This window comes from Dermacentor albipictus, chromosome 2, assembly GCF_038994185.2.
Source record: "Dermacentor albipictus isolate Rhodes 1998 colony chromosome 2, USDA_Dalb.pri_finalv2, whole genome shotgun sequence".
Classification (NCBI taxonomy): domain Eukaryota; kingdom Metazoa; phylum Arthropoda; class Arachnida; order Ixodida; family Ixodidae; genus Dermacentor; species Dermacentor albipictus.
Window position 1 is genome coordinate 134,819,282 of NC_091822.1, and position 19,499 is coordinate 134,838,780.

The 19,499-nt window shown below is 47.3% G+C and overlaps 1 protein-coding gene across 3 annotated transcripts in view; it reads right to left on the bottom strand.

Annotated features, from left to right (window-relative positions):
• Window positions 1-19,499, bottom strand: part of LOC135918074 (cytochrome P450 3A41-like) — a 63,017-nt gene that overhangs the window by 31,843 nt on the left and 11,675 nt on the right. The window lies entirely within an intron of this gene.

Consider the following 19,499-nt stretch of genomic DNA (forward strand, 5'->3'; position numbering starts at 1 on the left):
TTGTTCCTTTAAAAAATTTCATACTCAATGCTGTTTTTTATTTTTAACCTTCTTTTGTTTGCTGTTTTTTCGATTTATTATTTCGTCTGCCCGGTGACTATCGCTTTGTTATCGCTGTGATGTACCTCCAGTAGCTCTGTGGCGACACCAGAAAGGTTCTTCTCCAATGGGAGGTCTTTACACGACCGATGACGCGTCGTGGGAGCATTCATGCTAGTGTAACATTGAATGCCGGACTTTACCAAGAGTCAAAAAACTTTCAAAACAAAACTTACAAATGCGCCAATGAGCACAAACCTTCTAGCTTACAATGCTTGCATAAGGTCAAAACTAGAGCATGCTTCCGTCGTATGAGATCCGCATTACAAAAAAGATATATGCAACTTCAAAAAAATTCAGAGGAAGACAAATAGATTTATTTTTGGAAAGTACAAACCCCTATATTTCCTTTCAGATCTAAAGAAACTCAATAATATACCGACGTTGGAAGCCCGTAGAAAAGTTAGTCGCCTATCATTTCTTCACAACTGCCTTTCCGGAAAAATTAAACTAGCTCTCCCAAAATCTGTTAGTCTTAGTAGGAGGACAACGCACACGTTCATGAACATTCTTTAGCACAAATCTTCGTTCGCACAAACGCATTTTGATATAGTTACTTCCCGCACACTATGGCGGAATAGAATTCTTTGCCACCTAGCGTGTTTACAACTGATTACTTTGTTAATGAAATGCAGTGCCATGTTTTGAATTCCTAGCCTTACTAGATATTTTACGCATCTGGTGAATTTGTTAAGCACTCCTACTACATGTGTATTGTGCTTTTCTCTTTTAATGACCACATTTGTTAAAGAAGATTCGTGACACGTTTTTTTGTTTATAATATGTATTTGCTTAATGAGTTCATCCCTTGCGTTGTTTGATCATGTACTTCTTTACTCTGAGGATTAGTCTCACCCCTGAGGAAAATGGCTTTGCAAATGCCACTACGTCTGGCCTGAGTTTGAATTCTCCGGTTCCGCTTATTTCGGGTCTTCAGTGCTAGGCCATACCGACAGGAGTATATGCATCGCCATTCAGACATTTCTTTGCGATACCCACCAACTTATTTGTCATTCTTGCTGTTCATTCGTTATTTCTTGACTCCTTATTTTCACTGAGACTGAGTGCTTAAGCAAAATAAACAATACAAGCAATACAACAATAGCAACCAGCTCTACTCGAGCTGCTTGCTTTCATTAGCTTTCTCCAACAAAATTTTTTAAGCGAATTTCTATAGTTGCTGGCACTCATATCTGTAGGGAAAAGTTGAAGAAACGCATACAGTTTTGCGCTGCGAATATGAATGCGAGCCATAGCAACCGACAAGCCTGCCTTTTATGCAAGCCATACGACTCTTGGCCAATAACAATTAGTTTGCAGGCACCACACCATTGGAAGTCATCATCCTTATTATCATCGTCATCGCCGTCATCATCACCGGCATCATGATAATAGTCGTCGTGATCAGTTAAGTGCATGCGCTATTGCGTAATCTCAAAAAAGAAAAGGAAAAGAGATGCACATGCTGGTCGAGTTCACTGAACGTAGGTATGTCTGACGAGACATTATCGCCCATCCCTTCATAGCTGCACATATCTCCAATGGTTGTTCAGGCTAGTGAAGTGGCATAAGCTGCAAATTATCTGTCCCTTTCCCGACTGACCTCTAAGTGTAAAGCGGCGTGCGTATAAACACCACGCTTGGCGAGGAATCTTCGTGATGCACTACGTCGGCGCCTTTCTTCCGTACACGTGCCTTCAGCGTTTATCGTCGTGTTTTGCGGCCGCGCGATAAGACGCGCCTGTTTTTGTGGCGTGAGCGGACAGCGCTCCCGTTGCGCCACAAAGAGTCTGAACAACGAGGACTGACATAGCGAGGACTGACATAGCGCGAATAGAACGGGTTTCCGCCAGTTGAAAAGGAGCAGAACCGCTGCTTGTGCTGGGCGTCGCTTCGCGTCCAGCCCACACGCGGCGACGAGTGCAGTTTCTTTTGTCTGGATGTGGGGTCGAATACCTTCTGCGACGGTTGTCGCGTGGCTGACCTTCTTGCCGTTCGCCTCCTGTTCTCGGGCATTCGCATCTGCCCTTGAACTTGGTCGGCACTGGAGGAGAGAGTTGTGGACAAAGGGCATTAGCCTAGGTACTTGCACTTTATTTGCACCCGTACTGCGGGGTTCCTTTACCCCGTACACATTGCTGGCCTCGGCGCTATGTTGACGATTCGGGCTACGCCCAAATGGGTTCAATATGTAGTCCCCATCTAAAGCTGTTTCGCCGTAACCCGTAACCTACATTGACAGTCTTATACAGGATGACGTTCTGGGATACTTATAGATCAGCAGAATGCACAGCTCAGTGGGCGTTATGGCTGCTCACGCGGACGCTTTTCTTTAACTGACGGGCGGCAAAACTTTTAAGAGCCTTCATTTTTTTTTTGGTTTGGCTTCGGGATCACAGTATCAAATAATGATTTCGCATGTAACAAATGTGTGAAAGCTGCCCGTTGCGAGAACCCACAAGTATTTAAAGACTGATTATGTAGTCGGCTTTGGGTATCATGACCGGTAGTATGACAGCTTGAAATTATCGGACAGCTTTATACTTACTATCCCAGTGTTTGTGTTTGGAGAGAGATGAAGTGCTACTTAGTACCATCTTCGTGATCCATATGCATTCACAGTAAGCCGTAGGGTGCGTACAGACGGTGCAATCACCATAGCTACTTTTTGAGACCCGAAGTGAAAAGATAACATTAGGATATTGCAACGGGCACTATTGTACTCTGGATATGCGCATACTCTTCAGTGTTATTTATTCATTCTTCGTTTGCGGCAATCAGTTAATAATAACTTAATTTGGTTGCGCATAAATTTTAATTAGCTTTTTGTAAGAGGACGCGCTGAAATATATTCACTGCAAAACACGCTTGTGTTGAATTAACACCCACTTACTTTTAACATATGCTTTCCAAATTAATTTATGAGGTTTTACTTGTCGAAGGCACGGTTTGATTACGAGGCACGCCGTAGTAGGTGACTGCGGAATAACTTGTACCGCCTGGGGGTTCCTTAATGTACGTGCCTCTAAATCTTAGTACACAGGTGTTTTCACGCCCTCTTTTATCGAAATGAGCTTTCCACGTTATTTGCAGCCATATTCTCTTGTTCTAACTGTGTCAATGAAGCATCTCACGCCAAAAAAATCTGCCGTTTTATAGTGCTTTAGCAAATACACTTCGCCCTAAACATAGTGGGTCTGTTTACACGTGCTTCTCGACTTAACTTGGTATCTTGCCTGGCACATCTCGACAACTCTATCCATTGCAAGCTATATCAGTGCAGGTTTTCAGTGGAGCAAGTTCCGAGTATACAAGTTGCAGCAGGAATCATGCGCACATCAGCTAACTTATGACTGGAATGCTGTCGGTATTCGTACCATGCCCTTGCTACATGCACCGTTAAGACAGTTGGCACTGTGCAACCAGCGCATTTGCGCGGATCATAGCTCGCGATACGGCTATGACGTGGTGCGCTGGCCAATGGAGCTCAATGGTGCTCAATGGAGGTGGAGCTGAATGAAGGATCGTTCTTGTTAGGGAGCTCAAGCCCACGTTACACTCACCAATGGTTAAAAAATAATCAGCTAAAACCCCAAGGAAAGTTGTGAGTGATCACTATCACGCTTCCGCCAGCTCAGGGGGCTCAGAACCCCTGTCGGAAGTGTCGGAGTGGTCCACCCTCGAAATACACTCCCTCTTTCTTTCCAGGCACACCGTTTTTTTATGTATGACCTGAACAGATGAAAATGGCATCAAATGATCTAACCGAAAACAGAACAGAAGAACAATGGCAAAAAAAAGAACAAACTCTTGTTTTGTCTCTGTTTTCCTTCGTTTGTTTTGCTTCTGCTTTAAGCAATGGATAGCTAAAACTGGTGAAGGTTTTTACCCTCCTTCATAATTGTACCGATACGTGAGGCGTGCCTGCCAGTGAAGGCTTCTATTGAGCTAGATCACAGCAGTGGCGGGTTCTGTAACGGTGTGCCGATCTAGTAAACAACAACACAGATAAGAAGGAGGGCAAACACTTCATTGCTGCCAAGATTGGGAAAATGCGCTAAGGTAAAAAGCGCAGCGCATTAAGTAGTAGCTTGTGGTGCGAGGAAGGATAGCGAACTATTCTGCCTTGAGTTCTTCGGTTGTGGTTGGAATATCTTTTGGAAAACACATGAAATCCTCAATGTTGATCCAGGTGGGTGTCATACTGTTTCTGGTTGCTTTAGTACTGCACTTATGTCTACCTGATACAGTTGTAACTCTCGCGAGTGCACCTCAAGTGTTCTTGGAACACCTTGAGCAGATGTAATTTGGCATACTCTGGCTTCTTGACGTCAAAAATTCGATGGTAGACTTGCTTTTTTTCTTGCACCTACGCTACCCTTTCATTCTTTCTTCGAATCTTGCTATACCAGCCGCTCTTCTGAAATGAATCCATGCCTTTTGTTGTGCTAAGCACTTATGACCTAGGTATCCGGGTATTCCTGTAACGTAACGCTTTCCTCTTTACACCACCGTTGCTGTGCGCCAATACAGATGAGTGTTAGCATCCAACAGATAGCTGTCAATACCGCTGATGTTGAAGACGTATTGTGAATGATCTTGAAAAGTCGTTTCAAACCACTTGTAATCATCACAACTGCTGCTGTTGCAAAAGTTTGTGTAGTGGAGCCGCCTACAAATACAGGGCAAGTGTCGGGGAATTTCTCGCAGACGCATGACAACGTTATTTCTAGATTCTAAGTTGGCTCTGCAAGAAGTAGAATATTCAATGAACAAAGTAACGAATGAGCCCTATGCTCAAGCCGAAGTAGATTCCAGAAAATCTGTGGCCTCCATAATCTGACGGTATGTTGCGTTGCTAACTTGTACATCTTTTTTCTGTGGCCTGTTTATTTTGTTCACCTCTGGAGGAATTGTTCCATACTTGTGGATCTCACAGAACAGCGTGATACAAATTCCACAATATTGCTGATAACCTGAACCACAGTGCACAATGGCGTTCAGGTGGAGACAAACATAGAGTATTGCCTATGTAAGCGTTTGTTAGGATTTATTACTGGGGTGGCTAATTTATGTGAAGGCGTACACATTGGAACTGTTTAGCACAGTGCCGCTGAGTCTGTGTCGTTTTGGTGCAGGCGTCTTCAACAAAAACGTGGTCATTAACATCGCGCAATACTTATCGCTTGTTCAATCACACCTGTTTATAAAGCCAACAGCCATAACTATATAGCGGCAACTGCCCAAACTAAACCGTCTTTCTTCTTCCGTGCACCAGTGAAAGGGCGGTATAAGCATTCGTGGGGAAGCCCAAACTGCTGTTAGCCGCACCCGTGATCGCAAACCACGTTGTTCGTAAAGTGGCGAGAGCGCATTTCTTTCTTCTACGTTGCAAGGCCCTCTAGCAGGTCACAGCAACTGCAACTCCTGTGGAGTCGGCTGAGCCGTACGCTTGTCGTGTACAGCCCTGCGCGGCTCTCTGCGCCTCCGCGGCTGTGTGTTCACTCGAGGCACTCCAGAGAGCGGATAAGGCGTCGTACGACGTGCCTCTCGAGTGTCAGCTCGACCCTTTGTGGAGGACCTCGGCTCAAGTGCCGCGAAACAAAAGATCCACTAGCCGCGTTACTGCTGCGGCCCTCGGCGACGCCAAGGACCGCGGGAAACTGCGCCTTGCGTGTGTTTGTGCGAAGCGCCTGCTGCTGGTGGGAAGCGAACAGCCGTTTTGCACGCGGTCCTCTGCGCGCTTCATGTCGACGATAGCTAGTGGTGCGGTCGGTTCTCATTGTTGACACTTTCTACCGGTTAGTTCGTCCTTAGTATGTTATCGACAAGTACGTACGATGAGATTGGCGTATAAATTTATACGCGTATCTCATCGCACCCTCAAGGGTCCGGTATTATTTTATACTCGGTGTGACCATCGGCAGGTTGGTAGGGCAGGTAGTGACGGCGGATCCGGATCATGAGCCGGAAATAATCAGAAGAATAAGAATGGGCTGGAGTGCGTTTGGCAGGCATTCTCAGATCATGAACAGCAGGTTGCCATTATCCCTCAAGAGAAAAGTGTATAATAGCTGTGTCTTACCAGTACTCACCTACGGGGCAGAAACCTGGAGGCTTACGAAAAGGGTTCTACTCAAATTGAGGACGACGCAACGAGCTATGGAAAGAAGAATGATAGGTGTAACGTTAAGGGATAAGAAAAGAGCAGATTGGGTGAGGGAACAAACGCGAGTTAATGACATCTTAGTTGAAATCAAGAAAAAGAAATGGGCATGGGCAGGACATGTAATGAGGAGGGAAGATAACCGATGGTCACTAAGGGTTACGGACTGGATTCCAAGGGAAGGGAAGCGTAGCAGGGGGTGGCAGAAAGCTAGGTGGGCGGATGAGATTATGAAGTTTGCAGGGACGACATGGCCACAATTATTACATGACCGGGGTTGTGGGAGAAGTATGGGAGAGGCCTTTGCTCTGGAGTGAGCGTAACCAGGCTGATGATGATGATGGTGACCATCGGCCTGCCTCATGCACACTTTTTCATCGCATCCGTTCCCGCCTGCTTGAGGCGTCATACAGCCGTTTGCGAGCCAATCATGGTTCTCGCTCTTTGGAGGTGTTAAAGTATCAGCGATAGAAGAATTGAATTATGGGGTTTTACGTGCCAAAACCACCATCTGATTATGAGGCAGGCCGTACGGGACTCCGGAATTCTGGACCACCAGGGGTTCTTTAACGTGCACCTAAATCGAAATGCAGGGGCGTTTTGGCACTTCGCTTCCAAAGAAATGCAGCCGCCGTGGCCGAGATTCAATCCCGCTAACTCGTGCTTAGCAACCCAACATCATAGCCACTAAGAAAGCACGACGCGTAGTATCGCTGATATCCTAGCGATATCCTTACACAGTGCTCCCAGTAACTTAATGACAGATTCAAGCGGCAGTTTTTCAAGAAAAGTTTGACTTTCATGTGGATACGTTCTCACCCCCGCGTTGCATGTTAAATAAATACGTATACTTTTTTTTCTGTCAGTGCAGATTTCCGGCGCAGGGTGCGCAAGCGTAAATATAGATTTTGAAGGATATATATATATATATATATATATATATATATATATATATATATATATATATATAACATCCATCCTCGCATACGCACCTACACGGGCTTCTAAGGACTCTCAACGCCTACTACCTCTCCCACGTGACGGGTTTCCCACACTTCACCCACGTAAAATAATTTTTTTTTCATTTTGACAGTCACCTCAGTGGGTATGCCGGAGATGTTTGGTGGCCAGATTTGGAAATTGGTGAAGCAGAGCCGGTGAGTTCCTTCGCACGCGGCTGCGGCAAAACTGCTGAGAAGGTGTGCAAGAGAAGTCAGGTGGAGTCAGGCAAGTTAACTTGTGTGTCACATTTAAGAAAGCTCCAGAATAATAATAATAATAGTAATAATAATCATCATTATCATCATCATCAATATTGATTGCCTATTCCATGTGCACTGCACGTTCTTTTTGTTCTCTAAAGAATGTTAAGTTCACTGAATGATCTGCCATATGCTGAATGAACGCAATACCCGGCCGCGAATTTTCTTATTACACAGCTCCAGGAAGTGAAAGCTCAATTAGATTTTTTTTTCAAAATTTATTTAAAGAGGTTCACCACATACGACATGATCTCTAAGGACCAATGACGGTGCTAAGATTCCTGCAGGCATATGCGCACTAGGCCGGTGAACATAAAGGGGGTGAACTCAAAGACAAAAGTAAAATTAAAGTGTGTTGTCGCAGAGTGACTTGTTATAGTGAGTGCTTTATATTACCTCTTCGCTTAGAACAATGTTAGTTTGGGCAAACAGACTGCTGTGAGAGGCGTTCCAGTTTTCTGGTTCGCTTACGTGGACGAGTGCACTAAACCTGCGGACAATAAAGATGTCGTCGTTCTTCTTGAACTGTGATGTGCGGCACCAACAGCACCGTGATCATTAGGATCACGACAGGTAGACAAGGCAAAGACAATATTAACGCGAATAGCTTTCTTTGGATCTTTCGGTGGTTTTCATGGTAGGTCGGCTGCAGGCACGTCGGTGGTCGGGTGAAGGTGGTTGGACTCGGAATGGAAAACATTCGTTCCATCTCTCTCTTTGTCTACCACTCACGTTTCCGCTCTCTCTCTGGCCCTTTCGTTCGCTTGTTTGTGCGTTCTGGCCATTCACTCGCACTGGCAATCACCGATGGTTCCTGCTCAACTTATTAACAAGTTCTACTTTATTCTACTTATTAACAAGTTCTACTCAACTTATTAACACTTTTCGGGATTGGGCATTGCAGTCGAGCCTTCAGTCGAAGATGATATTCGGGTTATAGTAGCACGCTGCATAGGTCCATTGTGTGAAGCACTATAGGGTCAAGAAAGAAATAAAGTTTTACGAGAGAAAGGTGGAGAGGACAGCCTGAGTGCAGCGACTTTATCCTGGTACTCCACGCTGAGAAAATGACTCAATGCCTTGCGACTTCAAGTATACGAGAGGGCTGGAAGGATGCCAACATTTGCGAATTTATAAGAAGCGAGGCGTCAAATAATTAAAGAATTATAGGCTAATTTTCATGCTTTCAGTGTTGCATAAAATATTTACAAAGATGTAGTAGTATATACGAACACGTACAAAAGAGGAAACAGAAGACAGTTATTGGCGCTCGCGTTCGCCCTCCTTGGCCGTTGATCAGAGCGCCAAACTTAACTTACACGACTGCATCGATTAAACCCCTCACTGCAACTCCGACCTCTACTTCGTGCTTCTTCGACGTGAAGCTACGCTTATCTGTCCCCTTTGGTTAGGAGTTGCCTTCACAAAGGCATACTCTACTATAACTGTAGTTACCGACAGTGCAGCATGCGAGATTTGCGGCACCGAAGAAGATATCGACCACCTGCTGTGCCACTGTCCATGATATGCCCCAGAAAGACAGGAACTTGCTAAGGCTCTCCAAAAACATGGACAATCGACCGCTTCCTGTGCAGGTGCTGCTTGAACACCGCCCCCATCGTTCGTCGGCCAATAAGAGGTGAAGGCGCTATTATGCTCCTTGAGGACGACAGGCTTGGGTGAACGTCTGGGACTATTGATGCAATTTCTATTCGACCACAGACGCCAGCGAACTGACCGCTAATTTCCTTCTTTCCTTCCCTCCTCTCCCTGCCTGTCATCTTTATTTTCTCCTTTCCAATTCCCCCGGTGTAGAGTAGCCAACCGGACGTTATTCTGGTTAACCTTCCTGCGTTCTGCTTTTCTCTTTCCCCTTTGCCTTAGAGACAGTGGGCTGCAGCCTAATTTAAAGAAGCGCTTTTTTTGTGCACGCCGGCTCACAATCTTAAGTCACGTTGTGTGCAAGCATGGTGCTTTTTCCGGCCCTGCAAAGCTTCGAGCCGCCACCCAGCTTCCCAGGCCGACTACAATGAAGAAACTTCGCCGCTTAATCGACCTTTGATTTTATTTTCTCCGATTCGCCCACAGCTTTTCATGAATAATCACCCTTTTAAGACAGCTTCCCGCCGACAACCAAGACGTTTCGGCTTGGTTGTCCGCTTGCGACGACGCATTCGCCACTTCACGCCATCTTTTAACCTCTCTTCCTGTCCTGCGCCATTTTGACCCGGACGCGATCAAATAAATCCACAGGAAGGGTATCGGTTTCAGCCTCGTCGCTATTCTTGCCAAACGCAAGTCTGGCTTCGACGAGGTCATCAACTCTTACGCCAGCCGCACCCTCACCAAAGCGGAAACAAACTATTCTGCGACGGAAAAATAAAGTCTCGCCATCGTTTGGGTGATCGCAAAATTTCGACCTTATCCTTACGGCCGACCATTCAATGCCGTGACTGATTACCATGCCCTATTCTAGTTGACTTCTCGCAAGGATCCATCTGGTCATGTGGCTAGTTGGGCACTACATCTCCAAGGCTATGATATTTGTGCAGTCTAGAAGTGCGGACGCAAACATGCCGATGCCAACGCCCTTTCCCACTCTCCTTCCTTATTAGTCTGTTGTTGCGCCTGTCGTCAGCTACTATTCTTTGTACTTTACCTTTGTTAATATGCCATCCAAACAGCGCCAGGGTTTTTGGATAGCCTCTCTACTAGAGTTCCTGTCGCACCCGTCACCGCGAACCACCAACCACACGTTTCGACGCACTGTTCTTCACTTTACGATCCGCGATCGGCTTCTGTACCACCACAAATACTTATCTCATCATCGTAGATGTTTGCTGGGGATTCCTTGCCATCTAAGTTCCGACATCTTTGCCCCCTTTCATACGGACCCACAATGCGCCTATGCGGTAGTATTGAAAACCTACGTACGCCTGCGGGCTCAGAACTACTAACCGGAAATATACCGCTTCGTACGGCAGTACGTCCGCTCGCGCTCCAAGTGTCAACGCCGCAAGAGCCCACCATACGTTACCACAGGGCCGCCCCAACCTTTGCCCTGTCCCACCTTGCCTTTCGACCACATAGGAGTCGGTTTATATTCACCCCTTCCGAATGCTCCAAATGGCAACTGCTGGGTCATCCTCGCCGGGGACCACGTCACGCGCTGGGCCGAAACTTTAGCGCTTCGTCTGCCACGTATATTACTTGAAGTCGCCTTATTCATCTTCCATAACCGCGGTCTTTGGCATGGTGCGCCTTGTGAGCGACAGAGTGATAACGGACGTTCCTTCGTGTCCGAAGTCGTACAGGCTCTTCTACATGAAAACTGCATTGTCGATCGCACTACTACCGCATATCATGCCCAAAACAACGGAATGACCTAGCGCTTTTATCGCACACTAGGCGACATGCTTCAATGTACATTTCCGCTGACCATACTAATTGGGACTAGATACTCTCCTTCGTTACCTGCACTTTACAACATCGCCACTGAATCTACCACAGCATTTTGTCCGCTCTTCCGTCTTTACGGCTGTGAAGCTTCCTCCTTCACGGTCACTATCTTCCTATATCGCCTGGATGTCTCCAAAACCACTACACCTTCTGAAGTAGCCACGTATGCGGAGGAATACCGATAGCTCACGCGCTCAATCACCTCGCAAGCCCAGGCTAGCCAGAAAGACCGTCACGACCATAGCTCCTCTTAGCCGTCATATTCGCCTGGTACATTGATGCGGCTCCGCATTCCCTTGTCCGTTCTCTGTCTTTCCAAAACGCTGCTGCCTAAGTATGACGGTCCCTACCACTTTCTACGACAGGCGTCCCCTGTCAAATAAGTAACTGAGCCACACCAGCCATCTACAGACAAGCGGCGCCACCGCCGCGACACAGTTCACGTCGAACGGCTGAAACCGCACTACTCGCCAGTATCGAGGTTTCCTTAGGTCACCAGGGTCGCTTCTTTTTCACTGGGCGGTGATTGTAGGGATATATGCGAACCGACGACGGAAAAGAGGACTGATGTTGATGCTCACGCTCGTCTTGCTTGGCCATTGATCAGAGCGTTTTCATTTCCCTTGATCCCAACGATAAATCACGAGTACATCTATACGCATGATCGCAAAGATAATTTCCAATAAAATCAGGTCCAACCAGGCCTGTCTTCAATTAACCAAGAGAATAGGCTCGCTTCAGGAAGGGATATGCTACAATGGATCACGTCCATGTCATCAATCAGGCAATTGAGAAATCTGTGGAGTACAATCAGCCAGTCTATATCTCTTTCATAGATTATCAAAAGGCATTCCATTAAGTAGAGATACCAGTGGTCATGGATGCATTGCGTAATCAAGTAGTACAAGACGCATACGTGAATATCTTGGGAGGTATCCACAAATATTCTAGTTACCTTGCTTCTCCACTAGAAAAGTAGAAAATAACCTGTCAAAGAGTATTCAAGCTATCAGGCTGTGAAGGCTTACGAGTAAGAACCAACGGCAAATATCTCAACAACCTTGAGTTTGCAGATGACATTATGCTATTCAGCAACACTGGGTATTAATTGCAACAAGTGATTGAGGAGCTTAACCAGAAAGAGTAAGAGTAGGGTCGAATATTATTATGCAGGAGACAAAGCTAATGTTCTATAGACTAGCAAGGGAACAGGAACTTATGATCGCCAGTCAGCTTTAAAGTGAGCAGGAGTACGTTTATCTTAGTCAATAACTCGCAGGGCGCCCTGATCACGAGAAGAAAATTTACAGAATTAAAATAGGGTGGAGTGCATATTGCAGGCATTATCAAATCCTCACTGGGAGCTTACTACTGTTGTTGAAAAGAAAAATGTACAGTGATTGCATTCTACCGGCGCTGACGCCTGCGGCAGAAATGATGTTACACATCCGCCGCTAAGGTTTGTGAATGGTGGCGCTGACTAACACTACCAGGGTTAGTTATAGTAGGAAAAAGATAAATACCCAGGAAAACGGATGACAAAACGACGTCGCGGTACCTCCATTGGTAAGAGTATCGCACGCGTAATGCGAATACGTGGGTTCGTTGCCTACCTGCGGCAAGTTGTTTTTTAGGCACTTTCATTGCCATTACTTTACACTTTCTTTAATTCAAATAGTGAGTACATCTAATTTCTCCTATGTTGTCCTTGGTGTCTTTTTTGTTGGCTTCTTATGAGATTATTAATAAAAATCAGGCACCTCGGTTAACCCCCTTCCTTCCCGTTCAGTATATCATACAAATATATAGGGTACTTCGTTTTTGGCTAAAACCAGACAACTTGAATTCATTGCACCTCGAAGAAGTCCCAAATAAATGTAGCTGAACTCCATTGCTCCACGCATCTGCATCCTTCGGGGAAGGGCAAGGCAAGATACAGATGTTCAGAGGCCGTGTCTCGTCCCCGTGCCACTATTCTGCACTGGCAACAAACGAGGGCATTTCACTCGACCTGTAGCTGTTCCCATAGCTTATCCACGTGAAGGAAAGATAAATGAAGAAAGTGTTGCTAGCAGTTTTAATGGAATTGGTCGTCACAACGAGGTAAAACGTGTATTCAACGAAGCATAATTGTTAATTTAAAGCGCGAACGTTAAAAGTGGGTGGGACAAATCACCAACGGATGTTTAATTGTCAGTTCACAGAATTTATATTTGGAATTTAACTGGCTATCAGAAAAAAGAACTAGAGAAGACGGAAGCAAGAAAAACAGACAAGTGGTTAAGAAAAAAATTACTGCAGAAGCCCCCTAGTGATACTTCTTGTCAGATAATGCGTGAACATTATTTATAGTCTTTCATCTTGCACTCATGCAACGAATGACTGACTTAGTGGCCCAGTTACGCACACCGTGGCTCACTATGTCAACTATGACGCCATGTGCTGCAAGTATGTGCTGCCATGTGTTGCAAGTGCTGCAAACGACCTGATGCAATTACCTAACTGGCGAACGTATTTATTAGGAGATATTGTTATTGGGCGAAATTAACGTAATCCTTAATAATCCGTAAGGTAATCGACTATGAAATCTTTTTTGTTACCATTACTAATTGAACTGGGCTTAAGTACTGCAATCATAACTATTCTTACTTAGACTTAAGTCATCTTACCCACAGTTAGTCGGCATTAGAGTTCATCTATCTAAAGGTAAACAATAGAAATTCTTAATTATTCACGTAATCACTCTTGGTTAGGTTAGTCAGATCGTATAAATAATTAATAATTAATTATTTGTCTAGCGAATATTGAATCAATGAAATGGTTCTTTAACGAATTAACCTCTATTAGGCTTCCTTACCCTTCATTTCTCTAACAGTCTTATTTAGGCTTAAATAATCTTGTGGGAATAGTTCTTATTAGTGTTTTATTAACCTTAAAAACTCTTAATAGTGCTTCAGTACTTACTACATCTAGTCATAATCATAAATCTCAGTTTTCACACATGGCAATAAGAAATTATCCCATATGCCGCTAAGGACACCATGGGTGCGATCGGAGATGGTTGTTCGGCGCGTTCGTTCGGTTACCGGCGCGCGCGATTGGCCTACTCCGCGCCGACTCCGGCCTACTCCGACGCCTCCCCGTTTTTGGTGACGTCAAAATGACGATACGCTCCTGTCAATCGTCCGCCCACCGAGCATTTCATCCGAACGCGACGGGAGTTGAGAAGTTTGGAGCGATCATACGGCTTCGCATGGCGCGTCTGGTGGATTGGATTGGATCCAACAGGCGGCCTTTTCCGCTGCGGAACGGCACGTTTGAATCCAATCCATAGTTTAATTCTAGAAAATGGCACTTCCGTTGGAAACTTAGGTTGTTGCGCTGGCGTTTCTAGAGGAAGGAGGAGAGCGGGTGGCGGTGCGAAACGCGTTTGAAAAAATGGCAGAAAGTGAATTCCGGCGTCGTTTTTGTTTCTCGAAACAAATAATTCGTTGGTTGTACAGAGAAACCGACAACATCATCGGTGCCAGCGAGCCACTGGGATGTTGTCGCTGCCTCTTGAAAAGTGCGCCACTCTTCCCGTCGTTTTAATGCAAAGCATATTACGAGAGCTCAACTCAGCTCCTCAGGCGCGGCGGTGTCGCCTTCAATACCACGTGACACCGTGACGTCACGACAGCGGAGAAACGGGGCTCCAACTCGCGCCGTCGCGGTGGTATATAAGCAGCTGTGCTTGCCTCTGCTAGACACTCACGAGGTGAGATGCCTCCTGGAGACAGAGCTGCTCGTTGGAATGAGAAGCGAAGGTTGCGGCGTGCTACAGAGTCTGATTTTCTAGGTGGCTTTGGCTCAACTCTTGCAAGATGGGCTGGGTGGGAATCGAACCAGGGTCTCCGGAGTGTGAGACGGAGACGCTACCTCTGAGCCACGAGTACGATGCTTCAAAGCGGTACAAAAGCGCCTCTAGTGAATGCGGTGTTGCCTTAGAAACGAGCTGTTTCTAAGGCTCAGGCGTGCGTCGCTTGCTCAGGCGCACATTTCGTTGCCGCGCCGAACGCTGCGTTGCTCGACGCTCACCGCGTCCAATGCGGGGCGCGTAGTCGCTGCGCCGTAGCCCATTGTCTTACACCCATTGGCGGGTCGACGGGAACGCTGTCGCGTTCCACTCTTGAAGGCGAAGCAGAGTAACGCATGAGTTGTTTCTTCGTCTAACCGAACCAAATATAGCCAAGCAACAGCAGTTCACCAGGCTAAACAGTGGTTCAACAACTAAAATAAAGGCTAGTATGCTTCGCATCCTGGGCTTAACCTTAGCTAAGCCACAGCCATTTTTTTTTCTTTTTCCATCTCGCTGTGCGCGACACCACCTAGGGGCGACGCAAAGAACCTAATAGTTATAAGTTGCAGTAGTCACACGTACAACTATTTGAAAACGTGTTTGGGCTTGAGAAGAAAAAAATACATTTTTTTAGATAAAGATTTCATTCAATTGGAAGACGAGGAACATTTGGCTTTGTAGTATACTGTCTGCAAGCAGACGACAAACGACGGAAGTAAACTTCCGGGGAGGTCACCGCTTCCTGATTGGCGGCTCTCTCCGCCCCGCTGTCACAAATTTTGCATACTGCAACTTTGTGACATTGCAGCAACTGAACAGAACGCGTATCGAACAAAATATCTCCGATCGCGCCCCATGTATAACTATATGGAACGCATCGTGTGACGCGTTTTAGGAGGACGGAGGGTAGATTCCCGAGGTAAAGAGCCCTAGAACGCCTATGCATACCACGCGACGGCGAGTACGTACGGGGCAAAAATGGGTCGTTGCAGCTGCGGTGGCACGTTGCGCGTGCCCCCACGCACATGTTCGATGGTGAGCAGTCGCGCAAATGGTGCTAGCTGCTGCGGCACCATGAAGCGGTACCGTTTTATAGCTCGGCTTCATAAAAGCACCCGGAATGCGCCAGAAACGCCGTCGCCCGCAGACGCCCACTGAGTTAGACAGCAAAGGGTACTTTTAAGCAGTACCACCTTTACTACCTTTAAGCGGGAGACACACGGTCCGATTCGGTGTCCGATCCGGCGTCCGAGGCGCCGGAACGGCAGCCGGAATCGAGGTGTTTTGCAGTGCCGAAGCGCCGGATCGGACGTCCGGCGTGCGACAAACCGGGCAGATTTTCATCGTCCGACGCGTCCGACAACCGCACCGTCGTCTGGCCGCAGTCGATGATAGCGCGGCTGGCATGTGACGTTCCCTCCATGGAGGCGGCGCTGGCTGGCCGGTTTCTCGCAGTGTTTTTTTTTTCCTTGCCTGCTGCAGTTTGTTTCCGACACGAAATAATTTCCAGTTCAACAAAATGATCTCGAACGTGTGCCTGTTATTCAAAGCAACGCCTAGTACACTAGGACTAAGCTACCGGCGAGATCGGGAGCCGCGACGCGAGGGCATTTCGCGGGCAGACAGCACACACCGACCGTCTGAGCGAGGCTGCTCGCTTCGCTTGCATGTTTGCTCTTCGCAACGACTGCGTCGAGTAAACCAATTCTATTTAATTACGGGCGACCTAAGTGTACAGTGTTAATTGTTTTGGCAAACATAAGCGCTCTTCGACGAGCTCGGGTTGGATCGTAAGCGCCGTCGGCCGCGGCGTCTGCCTAGCTAGGCCTACTGGCCCTGTCGGTGGCTGTTAGCGGAGTCGTCAGTGGACGACGCGCCGTCGTGAAGTGTTCTGTCACTCGCAGGGGCATAACGCTATTGGCAGTGTTCGCGTAAAGCGACGCAGTGTTGTGCAGAGTTGTTTATATTGCAGTTCTCGACGTGGCTCTGAAGTCAAGCTGGAGGGCTGGATCTGGGCGGAGCTTACGCGCCGCTCAATCTTTCGGATGCACGCACCGTGTGTCCCGAATCATCGTATGCCACATGCCGAAGCATGCGGCGCCGCAGGTCGGATCGGACGCCGAATCGTACCGTGTGTCTCCTGCATTATAGGCCTGCAGGGTGCCGACATTGTTTTCTACAGAACTGTACTCTGCTAAAGCACAAAAAAAAAATACAGCAGAACCCACCTCACGATGACTGCCAACGGTAATACGTCAGCGTTAAATCAAGATAACGACTAAAAGGAATTGCCACAGTCGAAATAAGTTGTGTATGAAGCGTGTACTGCAGCGGGACTTCCCTTTCGTGCTTCGCTAAGAAAACTTGGCGACATCCAGCAGCGCTACTGCGAAGCCTGCGCGTGAACACCGAAATGCATGGCGCGCCGGCGCGTGCGAACGCTGAGAAACGCGTCATGCAACAACCGGGCTCCTCTCTCGCGCAATTCGTGCCAATCGGTCAGGTTGGTTTGAGCGGATTTTCTACCCGTTGCCTTTGCCTGGGGTGCAACCCTGAGAAGGCAGTGATCACTGCCTAAATAATCACTCAAGTCAGCATCCCTAGCATTTTTTTACGAGAGAACGCTCCGGACACAAATCACGGGTTGCCGAGTTCCCCACATTCCCCACATGGGTTCAGTACGCCGGGCCCGTGAGCAACGTAAGGCCAAGGGTGGAGATGAGCTCCGCCAGTTTGCGCCCTCTGGCCATCTCAAAGTGATAGCCACAGTGAAGGCTGGGAGCACTGAAGTTTCCAACGATCTGCCAATTTGATCGCGCAAAGGAGGATTCACTGAATGTTACGTCCAGCTTCTGCGGGGGACAGTATGTGTTGAGGATATGTATTGACGGGTCGTGGCGTCTCAGAAGCAGTACCCGGGCCGTTGTGCATTCTCGCTCATTGCTCAAGTCTAAGTCGACCTGAACCGCGGTGTAAGCCTTATTCACCAGGGTGCACGTCGAGAGGGATCGGGAAGGTGCTGCACCTTGAGAATTTAGCGGGCTCCTGCAGGGCAAGGGGCGCCGACATGTCACCGTGAGACTGCAGGTAGAGAGAGAGGTGTTACCGCTTTTTCCAAGCTCTTAATTTCCCAGAGTTGCAAAGTTTAAGGTGAGCCAACTTTCGACCATTTTTTTCAGCTATTTGAAGCTTTCGCCACGCCGCCGCGGAGCTAAACCTAACGGTGGCGAGGCCCGCGCTGGCCTCGGTCGGGGATTCCCCGGCTATAGCGGTTCGAAATCAAGTCACCGGATACGACCTGGAGTCCTTAAGCATCGTACACATGGATACGGATCAAACCGGGCCACCTCCACCAACCGAGGAAAAATACCGTCAGGGTATGATCCGCGTCTTCCGCGGAAGGAAGAACATCGCGGTGGCCTCGAGCGACATCGGCGTGGGTGCCACCCCGATAAGTTATTGCCCCCAGAAGCTGAAAAACAAATTAAGTAAAGGGGGGAAACCCATTCCTACGAATATGCAGTAAGGGGTTTAAAGCCAATAAAATATAGATGAATAGCGGTTATCAAGTAATACGCAAACGCATATTCTCGAGGTAACATACCAGTCAAAAAAATACAGCATGGGCACGTTAGCTCTTGGTTTCCTAAGGTCTGGTCAGCGAGGGCAGAACTTTCTCGCGAAGGGCGTTTATCTGGTCGCTTTCTGCGTTGTTTTTATTTTTGTTTTGGCACATAACAAGCGGCGGCTCGCTCTGGGGATATGCAGGGCGGGAGCAAGCTGCGTGTGGCCTCGAAGCGGGCCAAGCAACGCCGCGAATCGAAAAAGGCAACATCATCGTGATGCCGATACCACGAAATACCGTCGACTTCAATATAACTTTTGGTCTTTGACAAGCCGGTGCTGCAATCCACTGCATCCTCGGGGACTACGCAAGTGCTGGACTCGCGGTATCGCCTAACGTAAATATATCTGGTAGCAAAGCTTCCACAGGAGCCCATACGTTCAAAACATCGCGGTTCATCGTTGGTTCATGCCGCTGGCGCCATCTGTATGAGGAAGGAGCACTTTTGTCGGAAGAAAAAAGAATGTGGCGCCCTATCCGGTAAAAACAGAAGTGCCGTCATTTGGTTTTCGAATGTGCGAAATTTGTTTTGGTGGCCTGCCTTTGGAGCTATGTATTAAAATGCCCCGCCATTCGCTTTGATCGGCGTTTCGAGCATTGAGCGCGGAAAGCCATGCAGGAAAAGGCCAGCCGTACGGTTGCGAGAATCGCACCGATGCACGGAACATACTTTCTTTGGAGGCCGACGAAAGCTTTAGGTGTAGAGTGCTGATCCTATCGTCAGATGCCAAGCCCGTCGGGCAGCGCAGTCACACGAAAACAACTGTACAGCGATGAAGCCAATGAAGCTACCCGCGTCACCAAATTCAGACAAACGTCGATAAGCAAAACAGCACAACGTATGAGGGGGCATATTTCAAAAAGCGAACCTAAAGAGCGTGCCTTTCTGCTCATTTCAAGAGCTGCATTGCACGGCGTCAACCCCCCCCCCCCCTTGTAACAATGGGCACTGAAAAAAATGATATTAATTAGTAATAATAAAATGAAATAAACTTGTATTTTCTTCACTCGTCACGTATATATAAACTTCACCAAGAATTTTATTTTCGT